Here is a 6,569-nt window from a genome sequence, read left to right as displayed (position 1 = left end):
AATATAAATGTCTCATTTACTTGGGCACGGATATTAAGAGTAGTGTGGGGTCCATTAAAAAGGTGATAGTTGGGTAAGTAGTGAAAGGTAATTAGTGAAGAGTAAGTATTGAAGGGTAATTAGTGAAGGGTAAGTAATGAAGGGTAGTTAGGTAAGTAAGGTATATGGGGGTATATTCGTAATTACTTGTGTGAACTAATGATATTTAGGTAAAAAAAATTGACAAAAATAAAAATGTGACAATTGATATGGTTTTGCCAAATAAGAAAATGTGACAATTATAATGGTGTGGAGGAGTATTATTTTATAAAATTATTTCATTTACAATTTAAAACTTAATTACTAAATGTTTGTATTTGTTATGATATTATCATTATTAAAGTAATAAATAATTTATTATACAACAGTATCAAAACATATACTCATAGTAATTATTGAAAATTGAGACAAATAAAATTTATAAGTCTTCAACTATGATACATAGGTGGGAGGATTTAGTTGAAAAAAGTAGCCATCTAATTAGTTAGCTTATTCATTATATGATGATGATTTATTATCTAAGTTAAAATAAAAATTTACATGTATATTTTTTTGGTTTATATAAGAAAATATAGTATTTCAATAAGTCATCACATGTAGTTATAGCCAATCAATAAATATTACATGTTTTATGAGTTAATTATTTTCCTAAATATCAATTCAAATATCAAAAATTTTCCTGTCAATAATAGAAAAAAAGTGGGAAAATATTTAATGTCAGTGTGACACGTATTTTAAGTCATTTCTTTATTAGTACTCCATATTTTATTGATTATTATAACTACTACTACTTCTACTACTACAACTACAACTACTACCATTATACAAGGGAGAAATGATAAACTGAAAATTGATCTTAATATTTAAAAAGTACTATTTAATTTATTTTTCAACTAAACTAAAATTTATTTTATACTACATTATCTTTATTCTAAATTTGTGGTTATTTACTTTTATAGCTTTATAAACAAACACAATATGGCTTCACCAAAAGAATTCAAACAAAATAAACCTTTATTCAATCTAATAGTTTTTATATTAAATATAAATCTTTAAAATGATAATGAAATTTCAAACATTAACATTATTAATTAACTATGATAATCTTAGTTTAAAATGGTAATCAAGGATGTTAACATCATAGGTGATACAACAATCCCATAGGATGAGTCCATCTCACATTGATTAACACTGATCCTATAGCATTTCTACACCAACACATCACTCAAGCCTAGTAGCATCTCCATATCAAGATTTCACTCAAGCATTTATTCTCAATGCTACACTTGGAATGTAATTTCTAATGTGCACTTTTTAGCAGCCATAAATGCTACACTAAGAATAATAATACTATTTTCACACTATGCAGGCTAATTCTGTTGGGTCGTTGCTGTTAATGAACTATATTTCCATCTCATGATAGAATCATTGCATCCCAAGGCTAATTTCTCACTCAAATTTCCTGTAGGAAAATTTCATGCATATGAGAACATACATGATACAACTAAATAGCCATAATTAGATCACTGCATGATAAAACTCACCTGAAAATTGCTTGTATGTTTTTTATTGTCTCACGGGGAGTGTAACTAAATCCCTTTAGTATCTTCTTTGCCCATATGTTAGTTCAGATCTTTATTAACTCTTTGAGTACAAACCAATTTAGTTCTTTTTTTTCAAACTTAATCCTAATTCTTTCGAACCATAAACTCCACACAACGCAAAAACAAGATCATACTCAAAAGTTTTCTTTGTATTTTCCTTCCATTCAAAACACTCCATTAAGATATTAATTGTTGTCATTCACAGTTAAAAGCACCTTCTATTCCCCACCAATTAAGTATATAAGTCCAAATAATCCAAGCATGTAGACATGTGATTAAGACATGGTTACTAGTCTCAATATGTTCACTACAAAAAGTACATATGGCCTGGGTTTGGTCTATTAAGTTAATGTCGAGTAAGAACGACCACTATTTTCAGTCTATTTAGTGCCAAAAACCATAGGGTGAATTGAGCCCATGGGAGGCTAGGTTTTTCCATATGATTCTTGCAACCTCCTTCCTCAGGATAGGGGTTTAAACTTCTGAGATTTTAGCAGTGAGACTTTATATAAAAAAGGATTTATTATTCGACTATACCTAATGTACCTGATCATGATCCCTCAAATTCAATATCATGGTAGGGTGAGTATATTTAGAAGGTCACCCTCATCACCTTTTTTCCAATCATAGGGTTGCCTTCTCCATATCAAATTCTAATCCAAACTTGTTTCAGACTAGTGACCAACATCATAGACCATACTTGATACCGCAAATAATCTCAAAACATTGATTTTAAGGGGATTTGACTACACAACCAATCCAACCAGAATTGTATTGTATTTCCTCTTTCAATATTAGAAGATAACCATTCTCTATTATGTTCCTAATATTTTGGGTTTCTTGATCATGCTTTATCAATACACCCCCACACACCTGATTTGCATTCTTGAAACTTTCTACTAAGGGTCTAAATCCTTTTACTTCATGTACGGACATTACAATTGTTTTCCATCGAGGTGAACAATCTATTGATTTCTTCTAAAGTATATTCCCAACACCAAGCCCTCCAAGCTCCTTTAGCAATTAAATGTTCTTCCACTTTACATTTAGTATACCTTTCTTTACATCACCAGATTCCCATATGAATTTTTTGTTTAGAAAGATGATTTTCTTTGCAATTAGTTTTTGCTTTCTTAACATGTGTATATAGTAGATATGGATATTATTGAGGACACTTTTAATCAAGGTCAATTTACCAACCTTTGATAGTATTCTCATTTTCCACATTACTAGTCTTGAACTGATCCTTTTCAGCACTGATTCTCATGTTTTACTTCTATTCATACTGGGCCCAAGGGGAGACCTAAATAAGTTATGGGGTATTTTTCAGTACCATAACCCTGACATTACACTAAACCCATCAAGGGTAAACTAAGGGGAGACCTAGGTAAGTTGTGGGGTATTTTTCAGTACCATAACCCTGACATTACACTAAACACATCAAGGGGAGCCCAAGGGGAGACCTAGTTAAGGTAAGTTGGTCGCCAATTCCTCATTCATTTTAGACCATGCAAGGATCTTTGAGTTCATATAGTTTAGCTTCAACCCTGACATTACTAAACACATCAAGAATTAAAGTAGTCAATCAATACTTCAAGGTTTTTTAGGACAAATATGAGAGTATCATCACAAACTGTAAGTGCGTTTCCATTACTCTATGAACCCTAATACTTAGTGGTTCACCTTGTCTCAACCCCTTTTCCATTCTAACAAGTTTTATGGGAGAACTATTAAGCCGAAATGATACAACTCATAATCCATTGAATCCATCATATTTCAAACCCCATTTTTCTAAGGACCATGCCATGAAAGGATCATCTCATTAAGTTATATGCCTTTTGGAAATCTAGTTTAGGAAGAGCACCTGATTTCTTTTTTTTTTCTTCATCTAGGAGATGGTTTCATTAGCAATCATAGCACCATCCAAAATGTGTCGATCTTGTATAAATGCAGTTTGAAGTCATCAATTAGGGGTGCAATTATTGTCTTTAGTCTCATGGACATGATCTTGGCAATAAATTAATAGAGTGCACCAATCATACTAATATGTCTAAACTCCTCTATAGAGATTGGATTTTGCACCTTAGGTATGAGAGTCACCCAGGTTAGATTTATGATTTTAAGTATCCTCCGCGTTCTAAAAAATTTCCCAATGAAGCTATAAACTTTTGAAGTTATTTCCTCCCATACTTCTCTAAAAGCTTTAAAGTTGAATCCATCATAGCCAGATGCTTTGCTTGTACCACATGCCCACACTACATTCTTTATTTCCTTTAATGTTGGCATTACTTCAAGTTCTTGTGCTTGGACAGGACTGATTTTTCTTTAGAAGTCTTCTAGTTCTATAACTGGTACAAAATCTTGGTTGTAATGCTTCTCAAAAAAGCAGTTGATTGATCTTTTAATAGAAAAGACACCTCTTATCACTTTTACAGCAATCTCAATTTTGGACAGCTTATTTACTCTTCCTTCTAAGCATAGTGAAGTTATAGAAGTAGCTTGTGTTCCTATCTTTGAGATTAAAACCATTATTTTGAGCCTTCTGCATCCATATTCAATCTTTTCTCAATATACAAAGTTGCAATTGTGAATGAACAACTTTCAGTCTCGCTAGTTTAATGTCGCTTAGGTTCCTTGTCTCATTAATGGCTTGTATTCTGTCTATTTCAGGCCTTTAATTTATCTTGTAGTGGAGTATGAGGCAAGTTTTTGCACTCATCTTTGATCAAATTTTTAAATCTATTGTGTGAACCACACATCATAGCATCAGAATGGTTTGGGACCCCAATTCAAATGGTCTTTCAAATTGAGTAGGATAGGGTTGTGCTTCTCGCTGAAACATGTAGTCTGAAATCCTGGAAATTTTATCATCCAAGGATCCGCATATAAAACTCTTTCAATTCTTCTTCTAGAGTTATTTTTCCTCCATGTGAACATCATTTCATTGAGTAGGAGATCAATAAAACACATTTGGTCCTTCCGAGCAATAAATTCAATTATCACTTGGGTCATCTAGTTTTGCCCCGCTCTCTCTGAAGTGCTCACTAAACTTAACATTCCTACTTGCGTTATAAAATCTACATAAATTACTCTAATGAGGCAATTAATGTTCTCCTCAATGATATTCAACTCTAATACTATATATTTATTGCCTTTAAGTATCTACAATATCTGGAGGGTACTGTTGTCCCATACCAACACAATACCACCACTTCAACTTTTTATAGCTAAAGCTTCCCACCATTTGTAATCATCATTTGGCCACAATCTTCTCACCTTTTTTTCCCACGGATTTTTTATGATTGGTTTCCACAAGTCTGAGTATATTTACTTTGGTTTCCATCAAATACCACCACTTCTACTTTCTGTAACTAAATTACTAATTGTTGCTAATTTCTCTCCTTTCTAAATCCGTCTTATATTAAGTATCATTTTACACCAATGCCAAACATGGACTCATTAAGTTTCCTCATCCATTACTATGAGTCTTCAGAACCACCTTAATTCAGCAATAACCCCCTCTTCGTCTGTACTTATTGCACTTATGGATCTTGCAAGGGACAAAGTTTCCAAGGCTTCTACATGGCTATTAAGAACGTTGTTTGCTATGTTTGATCTTTCCTTCATAGTTTTCTTCTTTCTTCCCCTTTTCAAACCGATTGATTCTTGGACCTGCCTACTATTGCTTTTATTTAAGCCCTCAGTTTTGCCTTGAGATTTTAGCTACACTAGCAAGGCTTTGTTGGGCCATCTGGTACAAAGTATTTCATTAGAGACTGGATCGACCCATCCATTTCTTTCATTTACAGCTAATCTATCTTGTATTATCATGAATAAACTTGGTGACCTCTCTCTAAGGAGGAATCATCTTACTAGGGGATACGTTTTGTTCCCCATTGTCAAATAGTATGATATATTTTTCTCTCTATAAATTCTTCCATAGTAGGAGATATTAAAGACTAGAGCTGTTCAAATCTAACCCGACCCGAAAATTCGACCCGGAATTGAAAATTATCCGACCCAAAAAAATGTTAATTTTTTAGGTTTACCGAACCGGCATTATCCGAATCGATACTGCACTCAAACCGTTTGATAACTGAAAAGGGCAAAACCGAACTCGAACTGCAATCGAATTTTATAACCGACATATAAACGTTAATCGATGTTACCCGAACTCAACAGTGATCGACTCGAGTCAAATCCGACCTGAATTATGCACGTAACCGAATGCAACCTGACTAAAACCGATTAAGATCAAACTGTTTTTAACCCGAACTGATACAAACCCGAACCAATTATTAATCGAACTGTTAAAAATCCGAATCAATTTTTCACCTAATTTCAGCAAATTAGGTCCAATTTCAGTTTTCTAATTATGATTTTTTCAATATTTGAAAACTAATTTCTAATATTGAAACATTGTAAACAAGATTATCTATAAATAAATAAGATTCCTCATGATATTGATATCAATTATAAACCAATAAGCACATTACAAAAACCTTAGAAACATACTGAAGTGGAACAATACAAAAACATAGATGTTTCTTCAACACTTCAATCTAGACTTATCTTGATTTCTATTGCTTTCTATTTACTCTTATGAGAAAAATAATAAAGGGTTAAGATTGAAACCATTTTGAAATTAATGGTTAAAATCCAAAATTCACGTGGTATTCATAGTTGTATGTAATTGGTTATTGAAAGTCTTTAAGGATGGATGAGGTGGACATTATCTAAACCATTCATTCCTCCACATCACACATCATCAATGGCTTAAATTTAATTAATGGTAAATACTATTTTAATGAATATTTTCTTAAAAAAGCTAATTAGCAATAAAATTGAATAAGAATTATTTAGAATTATGAGGTTGTTAAATAACTTATATATAAACACGAATCGGATTAAAATCTTCGGATTGAG

The sequence above is a fragment of the Amaranthus tricolor genome, chromosome 10 (assembly GCF_026212465.1).
Source record: "Amaranthus tricolor cultivar Red isolate AtriRed21 chromosome 10, ASM2621246v1, whole genome shotgun sequence".
Taxonomy (NCBI): Eukaryota; Viridiplantae; Streptophyta; class Magnoliopsida; order Caryophyllales; family Amaranthaceae; genus Amaranthus; species Amaranthus tricolor.
The sequence above is the reverse complement of the archived record's forward strand: the minus strand, read 5'-3'. Positions refer to the sequence as shown.